The following is a 15,236-nucleotide window of genomic DNA, read 5'->3' as shown; positions in this document are numbered from 1 at the left end:
TACCAGGTCGCCTAACTCAGTTGCTGAAACCTATGGACTTACAATCAGTGCATGCATCTTCAAATAACTTGTCCTATCAACTGTGCTATTTCCTCAGCCCCTGCTTAATTCACATTCCCTGATGCTCATCTATCGAAGATTTTATAATTAGGATTCATACCTGACAATCATTTGCCTTTCTTCACTCTTGTGCATGTAGCACATTTGTGAATCTCAAACTTACTTAAACGCAGTGGCAACTATTCAATAATAACATCTAAACCACACAAACCTATTGTTCAACACTCTCTGATGAAGGAATGCATTTGATGAGGTTTATGTGGACAGTGAAAAGGCACTTTTTTGATAAGGTCCTTCATGGCAGGCTGGTTAAGACAGTAAGAGTAAGAGTCTATGGGATCAAAGGCTGTAATATGTTGGATTCACAACTGGCTGGAAAGCAGGAAGGTAAAAACAGTGACTGCAGATGCTGGAAAGCAGGAAGCAGAGAGTGATGGTAGAGAGATGTCCCTGCGACTGGATACATGTTTCCAGTGGGGGTTGGGGTGGGGGGGGGGGGTGTGGGCAGTGTGGTTGCTGGTGGTTCCCCAGGGCGCAGTGCTGGGGCCTACCTGTTATAGTGTACAATACTGACTTGGACTTAAATGTAAGGGTTATGAATTAAATATTTGCAGATAGCATAAAAACCATTAGTGTGATAAATAGTGAGGAGAAAGGATAAAAATTACAGGAGGATGTCAACAGACTGGTTAGGTGAGCTGAGCTGTGACAAATGGAATTCAAGCCAGAAACATGTGAGTTAATGCACTTGAGAAAGATTAACAAAGTTAAGGGATGAATTGCAGCAAAACACTGAAGATCAGAGTATGTTAGTGAGCATATCTCCTTATCCTGAAAATAGCAGGGCAAGTAGATAATGTGGTTAAAGTGGCATACTTGACTTGATTACATGAGGGATCAAATACAAGAGAGGGAGACTATACTGTTTAGGTCATAACTAAAGTACTGTGTGAAGTTCTGGTTACCGCATCATATGTGATTGAAATCGAGAGAGTACAGAGGAGATCTGCTAGGAAGTTGCCTGGTCTGGAAGGTTTGAGGTAGGAGAAGAGATTAGGTTATGGATGTAGGCTTTGTCATTGAGGTGGAAGGTTCATTTTCAGATGTTTTGTCTCCATACTAGGTAACATCTTCAACGAGCCTCTGGATTAAGTACTGCTGATGATTCCTGCTTTCTATTTATATGTTTGGGTTTCTTTGGGTTGGTAATGCCATTTCGTCTGGTGATGTCATTTCCTGTGGTGATGTCATTTCCTGTTCTTTTCCTCAGGGAGTGGTAAATGGGGTCCAAGTCTATGTGTTTGTTGATAGAGTTCTGGTCGGAATGCCATGCTTCTAGGAATTCTCGTGTGTGTCTGTGTTTGGCTTGTCCTAGGATGGATGTGCTGTCCCAGTCAAAGTGGTGTCCTTCCTTATCTGTACGTAAGGTTACTAGTGAGAGAGGGTCAGGTCGTGTTGTGGCTGGTTGGTATTCACATATCCTGGTGACTAGCTTTCTGCCTATTTGTCCAATGTAGTGTTTGTTAGAGTTCTTGCACAGTACTTTGTAAATGATATTAGTTTTGCTTGTTGTCTGTATAAGGTCTTTCAAGTTCATTAGCTGCTGTTTTAGTGTGTTGGTGGGTTTGAACATTCCAGCTCAGCGTACAAACATACATCCAGAACCTCAACCTGAGCTATAAATCTTCTCAAAACTCACTAAGATTAGGTTATAGTTACATTCCTTGGAGCAGCAAAGGTTGAAAAGGGATCTGATAGAAAAGTGTATAAGATTATGAGGGGCTCAGGTAGGTGCTTAGGAAAGCCTTTGATTTTTTTTTAAGGGACCAATAATCAGAGCACATAGATTTAAAGGAAGAGGCAGAAGGTTGGGGGGTGGGGGGAATTGAGAAGATTCTTTACCCCATCAGAGGGTGGTTGGACTCTAGAACACACCGCTTGAAAGAATGGTTGAGTCAGAAACTCCAGTAACATTTATGCAGCATGTATGCATCCATTTGCATTGCCATAGCCAGGACTGAGTCAAGCATTGAAAAATGAGATCATTGTTGGCAGATTTTTGTTGACCAGTGGGACATGAAGGGATGAATGGCCTCCTTCTGTGCTGTACACATTCATCAATCCATGAGTCATCTCAGGTACTAGCATCTCCCTGGAAGTCATCGAATCTGGTTGACCTGGAAGCATTTCAAAAATAACCCCATGATTCCTGACCTTCCCAATTTTCAGCTGAAAATGTGTTGCTGGTTAAAGCACAGCAGGTTGGGCAGCATCCAAGGAACAGGAAATTCGACGTTTCGGGCCAGAGCCCTTCATCAGGAATGATGAAGGGCTCTGGCCTGAAACGTTGAATTTCCTGTTCCTTGGATGCTGCCTAACCTGCTGTGCTTTAACCAGCAACACATTTTCAGCTCTGATCTCCAGCATCTGCAGACCTCACTTTTTACTTCCCAATTTTCACCAGGGCATTTTAAAGGTGTGGGCTGGTTTGTCTCACAAGCCCACACCATTCCTTGCAGATTATCAACTACTCAAAGCACTCATAACTTATGGAACTTTATCAACAAACAGAATAAATCAGCAACTACATTAAGTACTTGATGGTCCATTTAAATCACACACTAGAATATGCCATTTCAAAACAGCAATATTGGCACTAAACCTCTGTTGGACACAAGATGTGCTGTTTTCTGTGCTGGCGCTGGGTAACATGTATAGTTCAAATACTCTGACCTCTACCAAGGTGCTTTTACAAAAAATCTCTGACCTCTAACAAGGTTCTTTAAGAAGAGATCTGCTTAGTGAAAGGTGCAATGGCCAATTGGTCAAGAAGTCTGGGAGAGGTGCGAGGTCTGTGACTGTCACAGTATTATCAGCTTGTCAATAAGATAAATGGGCTCCCGACTCAATGTTGGCTTCCCTTCACACCTGATATGATGTTCAAATGGGTCTATTTTGATAACATCTGCTCAGTGTACATGGCAAACAACGAGCTGAAGAATGGACTTACATCAGCTGACATTGTAAATTCCAATAGGAGCATCACCATTGAATGGCCACATAGTATACAGTCACAAACCTGATCCTATGACGCCAGATTTAAAAAATATATATTTATTTTTTGGGATGTGGGCATCACTGGCTCAGATGGCATTTATTGCCCATTCAGTATTACCCTTGAGAAGATGGTGGTGAGCTGCAGTCCACCTGTTGTGGGTTGACCCACAATGCCATTAGGGAGGGAATTCCCGGATTTTGACGCAGCAACACTGAAGGAACGGCGATTTATTTCCAAGTCAGGATGGTGAGTGGTTTGGAAGGGAATTTGAAGATGGTGGTGTTCCATATATCTGCTGCTCTTGTCTTTCTAGAAAGAAGTGACCGTGGGTTGAGAAGGTGCTGTCGGAGGATCTTTGGTGAATTTCTCCATTCTCCATTCCATGGCTCTGATGCGACAACAAAAATTAAAGAAGATTTGGATTGTCAATGATACCTTAAGGTGAAGATATTAAGGTGAAATTCCATCTCTCTAAATCAGTGAATTGGATGAATGTTTAAAATTCCACATAATATCCAAATCACCACAGGAAATAGTCTTGTTCTCTTGGTCAGTATTCTTCACTTAATCAACCACTAAAGATGCACCTCCAAGACATGAATTTTATTGCTGCTTGAGGACAACTATTCCAACATACAAACTGATGTCCATCTGTATATCAATAGCGACTGCACTTAAGTATAATGCAATATTTGTGAATTCATAAAGGAGGCTTCTGACAGAGGTAGTTGAAAATGTGTTGCTGGTTAAAGCACAGCAGGTCAGGCAGCATCCAAGGAATAGGAAATTCGACGTTTCGGGCATAAGCCCTTCATCAGGAATGAGGAGAGGGTGCCAGGCAGGTTAAGATAAAAGGTAGGGAGGAGGGACTTGGGGGGAGGGGCGATGGAGATGTGATAGGTGGAAGGAGGTCAAGGTGAGGGTGATAGGCCGGAGTGGGGTGGGGGCGGAGAGGTTAGGAAGAAGATTGCAGGTTAGGAGGGCGGTGCTGAGTTGAGGGAACCGACTGAGACAAGGTGGGGGGAGGGGAAATGAGGAAACTGGAGAAATCCGAGTTCATCCCTTGTGGTTGGAGGGTTCCCAGGCGGAAGATGAGGCGTTCTTCCTCCAACCGTCGTGTTGTTATGTTTTGCCGGTGGAGGAGTCCAAGGACCTGCATGTCCTCGGTGGAGTGGGAGGGAGAGTTAAAGTGTTGAGCCATGGGGTGGTTGGGTTGGTTGGTCCGGGCGTCCCTGAGGTGTTCTCTGAAGCGTTCTGCAAGTAAGCAGCCCGTCTTCCCAATGTAGAGGAGGCCACATCGGGTGCAGCGGATGCAATAGATGATGTGTGTGGAGGTACAGGTGAACTTGTGGCGGATATGGAAGGATCCCTTGGGGCCTTGGAGGGATGTGAGGGAGGAGGTGTGGGCGCAAGTTTTACATTTCCTGCGGTTGCAGGAGAAGGTGCCGGGAGTGGAGGTTGGGTTGGTGGGGGGTGTGGACCTGACGAGGGAGTCACGAAGGGAGTGGTCTTTGCGGAACGCTGATAGGGGAGGGGAGGGAAATATATCCCTGGTGGTGGGGTCCGTTTGGAGGTGGCGGAAATGACGGCGGATGATACGCTGTATACGGAGGTTGGTGGGGTGGTAGGTGAGAACCAGTGGGGTTCTGTCTTGGTGGCGCTTGGAGGGGCGGGGCTCAAGGGCAGAGGAGCGGGAAGTGGAGGAGATGCAGTGGAGGGCATTGTCGATCACGTTTGGGGGGAATCTGCGGTCCTTGAAGAAGGAGGCCATCTGGGCTGTGCGGTGTTGGAACTGGTCCTCCTGGGAGCAGATGCGGCAGAGACGAAGGAATTGGGAATATGGGATGGAGTTTTTACAGGGGGCAGGGTGGGAGGAGGTGTAGTCCAGATAGCTGTGGGAGTCAGTCGGTTTATAGTAGATGTCTGTGTTGAGTCGGTCGCCTGAGTTAGAAATGGAAAGGTCTAGGAAGGGGAGGGAGGAGTCTGAGACAGTCCAGGTGAATTTGAGGTCGGGATGGAAGGTGTTAGTAAAGTTGATGAACTGTTCAACCTCCTCGTGGGAGCATGAGGCAGCGCCGATGCAGTCATCGATGTAGCGGAGGAAAAGGTGGGGGGTGGTGCCAGTGTAGTTGCGGAAGATGGACTGTTCCACATATCCTACGAAGAGACAGGCATAGCTGGGGCCCATGCGGGTGCCCATGGCAACTCCTTTAGTTTGGAGGAAGTGGGAGGATTGAAAAGAGAAGTTATTCAGGGTGAGGACCAGTTCAGTCAGTCGAAGGAGGGTGTCAGTGGAAGGGTATTGGTTGGTGCGGCGGGAAAGGAAGAAGTGGAGGGCTTTGAGTCCTTCGTGATGGGGGATGGAGGTGTACAGGGACTGGATGTCCATAGTGAAAATAAGGCGTTGGGGACCGGGGAAGCGAAAATCCTGGAGGAGGTGGAGGGCGTGGGTGGTGTCCCGAACGTAGGTGGGGAGTTCTTGGACTAAAGGGGACAGAACTGTGTCAAGGTATGCGGAGATGAGTTCGGTTGGACAGGAGCTGGCTGAGACAATGGGTCGGCCGGGGCATTCAGGTTTGTGGATTTTGGGCAGGAGGTAGAAACGGGCTGTGCGGGGTTGTGGGACTATGAGGTTGGAGGCGGTGGATGGGAGATCCCCTGAGGTGATGAGGTTATGGATGGTCTGGGAGATGATGGTTTGGTGGTGGGAGGTGGGGTCGTGGTCGAGGGGGCGATAAGAGGAGGCGACTGCGAGCTGGCGTTTGGCCTCAGCGGTATAAAGGTCAGTGCGCCAAACTACTACCACACCTCCCTTGTCTGTCAGTTTGATGGTGAGGTTGGGATTGGAGCGGAGGGAGTGGAGGGCTGCACGTTCTGAGGGTGAGAGGTTGGAGTGGGTAAGAGGGGTGGACAGGTTGAGTCGGTTAATGTCGCGGCGGCAGTTGGCTATAAATAGATCGAGGGCGGGTAAGAGGCCAGCACAGGGTGTCCAGGTGGATGGGGTATGTTGGAGGTGGGAGAAGGGGTCGTCAGAGGGTGGGTGGGAGTCTTGGTTGTGAAAGTAGGCACGGAGGCGAAGGTGGCGGAAGAATTCTTCAATATCTCGCTGCGTGTTGAACTCATTGATTCGAGGGCGTAGGGGAATGAAGGTGAGGCCTCTGCTGAGGACTGATCTTTCATCCTCAGAGAGGGGGAGGTCTGGAGGGATGGTGAAAACACGGCAGGGCTGGGAGCTAGGACCTGGTGTGGGACTGGAGCTGGGAGTACCCTCACCTCCTTCCACCTATCACATCTCCATCGCCCCTCCCCCAAGTCCCTCCTCCCTACCTTTTATCTTAACCTGCCTGGCACCCTCTCCTCGTTCCTGATGAAGGGCTTATGCCCGAAACGTTGAATTTCCTATTCCTTGGATGCTGCCTGACCTGCTGTGCTTTAACCAGCAACACATTTTCAATGTGATCTCCAGCATCTGCAGACCTCATTTTTTACCCTTCTGACAGAGGTAGTAAGCTATTAATTAAATTCAATTCATTACTTTGTAAATTTGTCTAACAAATACGTAATGATCTTTTGTGAATAGTTGGACTGCAAGTAAGAGTGGATGCTTGTATTGAGTGGAAAAACCTCTGTAAGATACTCTCAGCAGTGTCATTTTTGGCTGAGTACAGTGCTTGCTTGGACACATCTGTGACAAAAGATGGTCATAAAGCTATCACCAAATTTTAAGTTAAATACAGGGTCCATAAGTGTGTCATTTAATTTAAAAGAAGGCTGTGTTGTGGGGATACCACCTCTAGGTGACACAGGGAATGCATAGCCACAGAAAAATCTCCTGACATTGCTATGCGACTGCAAAGTGGTGCACTCAACTGACTTCCAACTGAAACATGGTCCATTGAGCCAGCCCTTGGTGTAATGATTGTAACAAGGTCAGCCAGTTGCACCTCATAGAATTTGAATTCCCTGATGGGGGGCTGTTAATCTGGTCCAATCAGGAATTGCCCTCTGGCCTTTGATCCTATCCTTGCCATTGCTCCCGTGCGCCACACCACTCCCACCCCCAGCCTATAATTCCCTCTCTCAGATTTTTCTGCATGGAACAAAGTGAAACCAACTTCATATGTGTAGATGTCTTCATCTGCTTGCCAATAACTGACATTACCAGAAAATTTGTGAGTGCACAGGCAGCCATTTTGATGGTCATTTCTGTGCCCATTTCCCTTGAAACAGAGTGATTGCTTCTCATCAAGATGCTACAAACTGAAGGGCTAAACCAATTTAGGGGATGATTTCTAATTAACCGGCTCAACGATGTTTCTACACAACTCTGGATCAGGTGGGACATGAACCCAGGCTCTCACTCACACCTGCAGTCAACAGCCTGATCCGAACCCTTCACCCCAACCCCCCCCGAATAAAACAGAATGAGCATCTGAGCAGTATTCTTCATCCAGTGGAGAACGTTGTCAATAAGCTTTTTTAATGTGTGGATCCCTTTGAACAGTAATGTTTCAGGTATTTGGCTGCTGGAGACTCTGGGAAGAGTTCGCCTGGGCATTGACAGTATACTGCTGCGCTACTTTAAATTTTGGCAGGTGAAAATTATTTCCTCAAACGAATCTCTCCTTTCTTTGAAATAAAATGAACTAGTAGCAGTTTTATTTTCTGTGGAAGATTTTGAGCAAAATGTATTTGTTGCTGAAAGGGTAAATACAGAGAGGTGTCTTAACACCACTGCTATGATGACATCACACGAACATCCAGGTCTTCCTCATACCCTCTGTAACAATTTCTGTCACATCAGTGTAACCTGTAACTTGCTGACAAAATGCAGTAAACCGTTTCTTATTCAATACAAGAAATCATTAGACCAGGAAGATTCCCTCTGCATTCTTCCAAATGAGCACTTTCACCCAAGGACCAGTCTTATCTGTAACTATCTTAAAATCTGTGGAATTTTAATCACTATTCCCAAAATGCTTATCTAATGAAATTTTAATCACCTGGCCAATACAATATTCCTGATGAAGGGCTTTTGCCTGAAACATCAATTTTCCTGCTCCTCGGATGCTGCCTGAACTGCTGTACTTTTCCAACACCACTCTAATCCAATACAAAGTGTAGTACAGCCCCTTCCCAATTTGGACTGTCTGCATGTTTTTTTTCAAGAAACCCTCCTAGCTGCACCAAACAAATCCCAGTCAATATTATAGAAGCAAAAATCACCCAGAACAAACATCTTGTTGTTTTTACATCTATCTGTGATCTTCCTCGATATATCGTGGGTGGCACGGTGGCACAGTGGTTAGCACTGCTGCCTCACAGCGCCTGTAGACCCGGGTTCAATTCCCGACTCAGGCGACTGACTGTGTGGAGTTTGCACGTTCTCCCTGTGTCTGCGTGGGTTTCCTCCGGGTGCTCCGGTTTCCTCCCACAGTCACAAAGATGTGTGGGTCAGGTGAATTGGCCATGCTAAATTGCCCATAGTGTTAGGTAAGGGGTAAATGTAGGGGTATGGGTGGGTTGCGCTTCGGCGGGTCGGTGTGGACTTGTTGGGCCGAAGGGCCTGTTTCCACACTGTAAGTCTAATCTAATCTGTTTCTCTATTTCCCACTATAATATAACCCCATCGTAGTGCTCATACCTCTCTTATTCCTGAGTTCTACCTATATAAACTTAGCGGATGAGTCCTCTGAGATGTCCTCTCTTAGTGCAGTTGTCATATGCTCCTTAATCAAAAATGCAACTCTCCTGCCCTTTTTACATCCACAGAACATAGGACATAAAACATTACAGCCCAGTACAGGCCCATCAGCCCTTGATGTTGTGCCAATCTGTGAAATTAATCTGATGCCAATCTAATCTACACCATTCCATTATTATCTATATGTATGCCCAATGCCCGTTCAAATGCCCTTTATGTCGACAAGTCTACTACTATTGCAGGCAGGCCATTCCATGCCCCTACTACTCTCTGAGTAAAGAAACTACTCCTAATATTTGTCAGAAATCTATTACCCACAATTTAAAGCTACGTCCCCTCATGTTAGCATTCACCATCCGAGGAAAAAGGCTCTCACTCTCCACCCTATCTAACATTCTGATTACTTCATACACCTCGGTTAAGTCACTCTCAACCTACTTCTCTCCAACGAAAATAGTCTCAATTCCCTCAGCCTTTCCTCATAAGACCTTCCTTCTATTCAAATAATCCTGAGAATAATCCTTGCATTTAAATATATTATCTTCCTATTTCTGGCATCACTAATACATGGCATGGGGAATAATCCTGAGATTATAACTCTCACTCCTTAAATTCCCTTTACAAGAGTTATATTTTATACAACCTAAAACTTTCACTGATGCAACACGCACATTGAAATACAAAAAGGAGCAAATATTTTAGCAGTGCCCCTTTAAATCATACAAAATATTTGCACCAAACTACAACTGGAGAAAAATGCAAGTCCATTGCTATTTATCTAGAATGATTTACAACTCATTAGTGAATCAAAGCAAATGTGTTATTGTTTTAGTAACAAAGAACTGTTATTTCCAAAAAGTGTTCAGTTGGGTTTTCTGGAAATCATAGCAGGTTGGTAAATCTAAATACTGATACTCTGTCTTCCATTCTAACCTGCCCTAAATCTGCCTGAATGTCTTCAAAATCTGTAAGCCTATTAGCACTTGGTAACAACATCCATATTTTATTTGGTACTTTTTATAGCCTTTCCAATGTCACTGCATCAAATGTATCATGTCTGCAATGAATCTACAGTCACCTGAAGTTCCAGAGCCTTTATATCAAGCTGCAGTTCTTTTTACAGCTGTTTGTATTTGACAGGCCAATCCATTAGTCAAAGTCCTATAACAGTGCTATATGTTACCGTACTCAAACCTCTCTTTAGTCCCAAAGTTAGCTTGAACAATGAGAGACTTATTTGAGAGTTACACATATCTGATTAACAATTATGTTGCAAGTTTCCTTGTTCTTCCTGATGGCTCTTTCACAAATGTTTGAATTAAACTGTTGGTAATAGTATGATTCCCTAAACTGCTCAATGATGATTTGTATCCTGTTCAAAGCATTTATTGTTAGGTTTACCCACATTTTTTCTTGTTTTCTTAATTTGCAGCACATTTCAATTGTTGAATATCCTGTTATTGAAGATCTGCAAGGGGCACTATGCAATTGGTCAAAGTTGTTTTTCACCTCACCTGCACATCTTTGGACTGTGGGAGGAAACCAGAACATTCCAAGGAAACCCACACAGACATGAGGAGAATGTGCAAATGCCACACAGACGGTCACCTGAGGATGGAATCGAACTTGGGGCCCTCTGTGCTGTGAGGCAGCAGCACTAGCCACTGGGCCACCATGCCACCCCCAGAAATTTGGGCTCAGCCAGGACCTCTTGCAAGTCTGTATAGTTGAAGACCCTAGGTGAAAATCATACCAGTAGACCAACGAACCACAAGCAAAAACAGTCACCCAAGGCTGGAATTGAACCCAGGAACTGGCAGTATAAGGCATCAGTGCTAACCACTGCACCACCATGCTGCCCATGCAGTGTGTGGCTTCAGTGATGGTGATGCCACTGAATGTCAACAGATGATGGTTACATTATTTCATCATTGTGTTTGTCGATTACAAATAGTACTGCAACTTGTTAGCCCAAATCTGGTTATGTTTCAAGTTTTGCTGCATTCGGAGATGGATTGATTCAGTATCAGAGGAGTTGCTATTGGATTAAATGTCAAACACTCCATTTACACACATTAATATCTCATTACTACCTAATATGGCCTAATTTACAAGTAGGTTGCAGTTCTCCCAGGTAGAGATCATGCCATCACCAGACATGATAGTGAGAGCAGTTGATCAGCTGCTTCAGATCACTGAGTCATAGAGTCATAGAGATGTAAAGCATGGAAACAGACCCTTCGGTCCAACCCGTCCATGCCAACCAGATATCCCAACACAATCTAGTCACACCTGCCAGCACCTGGCCCATATCCCTCCAAACCCTTCCTATTCATATACCCATCCAAATGTCTTTTAAATGTTGCAATTGTACCAGCCTCCACCATATCGTCTGGCAGCTCATTCCATACACATACCACCCTCTGCGTGAAAAAGTTGCCTGTTAGGTCTCTTTTATATCTTTCCCCTCTCACCCTAAAACTATGCCCCCTAGTTTTGGGCTCCCCAACCCCAGGGGAAAGACTTTGTCTATTTATCCTATCTATGCCCCTCATAATTTTGTAAACCTCTACAAGGTCACCCCTCAGCCTCCGACGCTCTAGGAAAAACTGCCCCAGCCTGTTCAGCCTCTCCCTGTAGCTCAGATCCTCCAATCCTGGCAACGTCCTTGTAAGTCTTTTCTGAACCCTTTCAAGTTTCACAACATCTTTCCGATAGGAAGGAGACCAGAATTGCATGCAATATTCCAACAGTTGTCTAACCAATGTCCTGTACAGCCACAACATGACCTCCCAACTCCTGTACTCAATCCTCTGACCAATAAAGGAAAGTATACCAAACATCTTTTTCACTATCCTATCTACTTGCACTCCAAGGTCTCTTTGTTCAGCAACACTCCCTAGGACCTTACCATTAAGTGCATAAGTCCTGCTAAGATTTGCTTTCCCAAAATGCAGCACCTTGCATTTATCTGAATTAAACTCCATCTGACACTTCTCAGCCCATTGGCCCATCTGGTCCAGATCCTGTTGTAATCTGAGGTAACCCTCTTCGCTGTCCACTACAACTCCAATTTTGGTGTCATCTGCAAACTTACTAACTGTACTTCTTATGCTCACATCCAAATCATTAATGTAAATGACAAAAAGTAGAGAGGCCAGCACTGATCCTTGTGGCACTCCACTGGTCACAGGCCTCCAGTCTAAAAAACAATCCTCCTCCACCACCCTCTGTCTTCTACCTTTGAGCCAGTTCTGTATCCAAATGGCGAGTTCTCCCTTTATTCCATGAGATCTAACCTTGCTAATCAGTCTCAATCAAGTTTGTGAGACATGATTTCCCACACACAAAGCCATGTTGACTATCCCGAATCAGCCCTTGCCTTTCCAAATACATGTACATTCTGTCCCTCAGGATTCCCTCTAACAACGTGCCCACCACTGAGGTCAGGCTCACCTGTCTATAGTTCCCTGGCTTGTCTTTATCGCCCTACTTAAACAATGGCACCACGTTTGCCAACCTCCAGTTTTCTGGCACCTCACCTGTGACTATCGATGATACAAATATCTCAGCAAGAGGCCCAGCAATCACTTCTCTAGCTTCCCACAGAGTTCTCAGGTACACCTGATCAGGTCCTGGGGATTTATCCACCTTTAACCATTTCAAGACATCTAGCACTTCCTCGTCTGTAATCTGGACATTTTGCAAGATGTCACCACTTATTTTCCTACAGTCTATATCTTCCATATCCCTTTCCACAGTAAATACTGATGCAAAATATTCATTTAGTATCTCCCCCATTTTCTGTGGCTCCACACAAAGGCTGCCTTGCTGATCTTTGAGTGACCCTATTCTCTACCTAGTTACCCTTTTGTCCTTAATATATTTGTAAAATCCCTTTGGATTCTCCTTAATTCTATTTGCCAAAGCTATCTCATGTCCCCGTTTTGCCCTCCTGATTTCCTTCTTAAGTATACTCTTACTTTCTTTATACTCTTCTAAGGATTCACTCAATCTTTCCTGTCTATACCTGACATATGTTTCCTTCTTTTTCTTAACTAAACCCTCAATTTCTTTAATCATTCAGCATTCCCTATAGCTACCAGCCTTCCCTTTCACTCTGACAGGAATATACTTTCTTGGGATTCTTGTTATCTCATTTCTGAAGGCTTCCCATTTTCCAACTGTCCCTTTACCTGCAAACATCTGCCTCCAATCAGCTTTCAAAAGTTCTTGCCTAATACCGTCAAAATTTGTCTTTCTCCAATTTAGAACTTCAACTTTTAGATCTGGTCTATCCATTTCCATCACTATTTTAAAACAAATAGATTTATGGTTGCTGGCCCCAAAGTGCTCCCCCACTGACACCTCAGTCACCTGCCCTGCCTTATTTCCCAAGAGTAGGTCAAGTTTTGCACCTTCTCTAGTAGGTACATGCACATACTGAATCAGAAAATTGTCTTGTACACACTTCAGAAATTCTTCTTCATCTAAACCTTTAACACTATGGCAGTCTTCCTGTGTCTTCCTGGTGTCACCATGTTGACCAACACTTTAAATTACTCTCAATTCAATGTTTGGTCACTGTTACTGAGCTTTGCTTTCATTTGCTATAGGTTTGTTAAGTTAATTCAATTTATTCATTGAACTTCAATTTTACCAGCTGCTGTAATAAGACTTGAATCCATGTTTTGATGAATTTGCCCAAATCTTTGGATTGTTAGTCCACTGACATTCACCCTATCCAACTGTCTCAATTTTCTTGTTTTTTTTTCTGATACTTCATCTTTTTGTTTTCACTCTGTAACCGATTTAACCTTAAAATTAGAGTTATTCAGTTGTTTGTCCCCTTTTCTTTCAGTTCTCAGACTTCCTGCTTCTCTCAGTTTGCATTTTCAGTCACTGGGCAAGTTAAAGCTTCAATACCTAAAAAGTACAGAAGGCAGGACTAGTTTAATGTTGAAGATTGTTAGCAGTGCTCTGACAGCAAATTCTGGCCCAATTTTATTATCCTACAGACGAAAGTGAGGACTACAGAAGCTGGAGATTAGAGTCAAGAGTGTGGTGCTGGAAAAGCCCAGCAGGTCAGGCAACATCTGGGGAGCAGGAGAATCAACGTTTCACACAAAAGCCCTTCATTCCTAACTCTCGACTTTATTACCCTCCAACCTTGTTTCTTATGCATTCACACGTTGAATCAAAGTGGAAGGTCTGGTATTAAATGTAAGGTTTCCATGGTAACATTATCATCCATTTTATTTGGGGTTCATATTCATGAATAATTCACAATATTTACTTGCAATGAAGTACCGATTGAAAAGGATGTTGAAAAGAGCATCCACAAGCCATTTCAAAAAACAACCTTTCGGCACAAATTTTTTAAAATAATGCTTTCACATCGTTCAATTTGTAGCTTGTTCTCATATCATTATACTACACGAGTTCGATGTACATGTGTTAATAACTGCAATGCAACAGTTTGACTCCTAATGTGTCACTTGTGAATTGAGATAGTGAGTTGCCGGGTACAGTACATTAAGTGGTGGTAGAGAAGAGAAACTATAGACAGAAAAATAGAGCCTGAAATATGGAAAGAATATTGTCATTCGTGACAGTGAAATAAACATTGACATTTATTGGTTATGTTGATCTCTTTTTGAAGAAGTTTGAACCTATCAGAAAAAAAAATGCCCTTTTTTAATGCGGATGCTTGATGTTCAAAATCTGGCTCATCTGAGATCAAGAATTTTAAAATAATAATTATGGATTTTTCTTATGTGGAGAGAATTGTAATACATTACAACTTTTATTAGCATCATTGGTAACAGTCACAAATAAGCAACAGCATGCAAAATTGTATCGTTTTTTAAAGTCATATTCCCAATACTTTAGGTAAGTAACAACAGTTACTTATTACTTATTATGGACCGGCCAAACCCCCCTAAAAATATATTAAGAAGATAGACTCGACCCTAACGTTTTCTTATTTTAAAGACAACAGTCTGGCTTTCTGTTCTGGATGCAAATCGATTGGTTAAATTACTAAGCTTGAGGCAAAACATACTTTATTTATACATTATAGTTAAAACATAACAAAAGAGAGAAGAATTGGTATAACTTAACGTTATTGAAAAACTTACCAGAATAATAGATTATTTAACTACTAACTACTAAATACTAACTGCTCCAATATAGTAACATTCCATAAACACACCCTTGGCGAAGGCAAATTCAGTAAAATAGACTGTCTCTGGGATAATTTGTCAGTCCCAGATGAAAGAGAAACACAAAGAGTGAAAGTGGCAGCAACTTCCACCCAGCTTCAAGACCCCAACAACCACTGCTACTGAAAACTAAGACTAAAAATTTTGGTTCTGTGGAAACTTGATCCCCATCCATTCAGGTTGTTTCTAC

The sequence above is a fragment of the Hemiscyllium ocellatum genome, chromosome 5, assembly GCF_020745735.1.
Source record: "Hemiscyllium ocellatum isolate sHemOce1 chromosome 5, sHemOce1.pat.X.cur, whole genome shotgun sequence".
In the NCBI taxonomy this organism is placed as follows: Eukaryota; Metazoa; Chordata; class Chondrichthyes; order Orectolobiformes; family Hemiscylliidae; genus Hemiscyllium; species Hemiscyllium ocellatum.
This window is presented reverse-complemented; position numbering follows the sequence as displayed.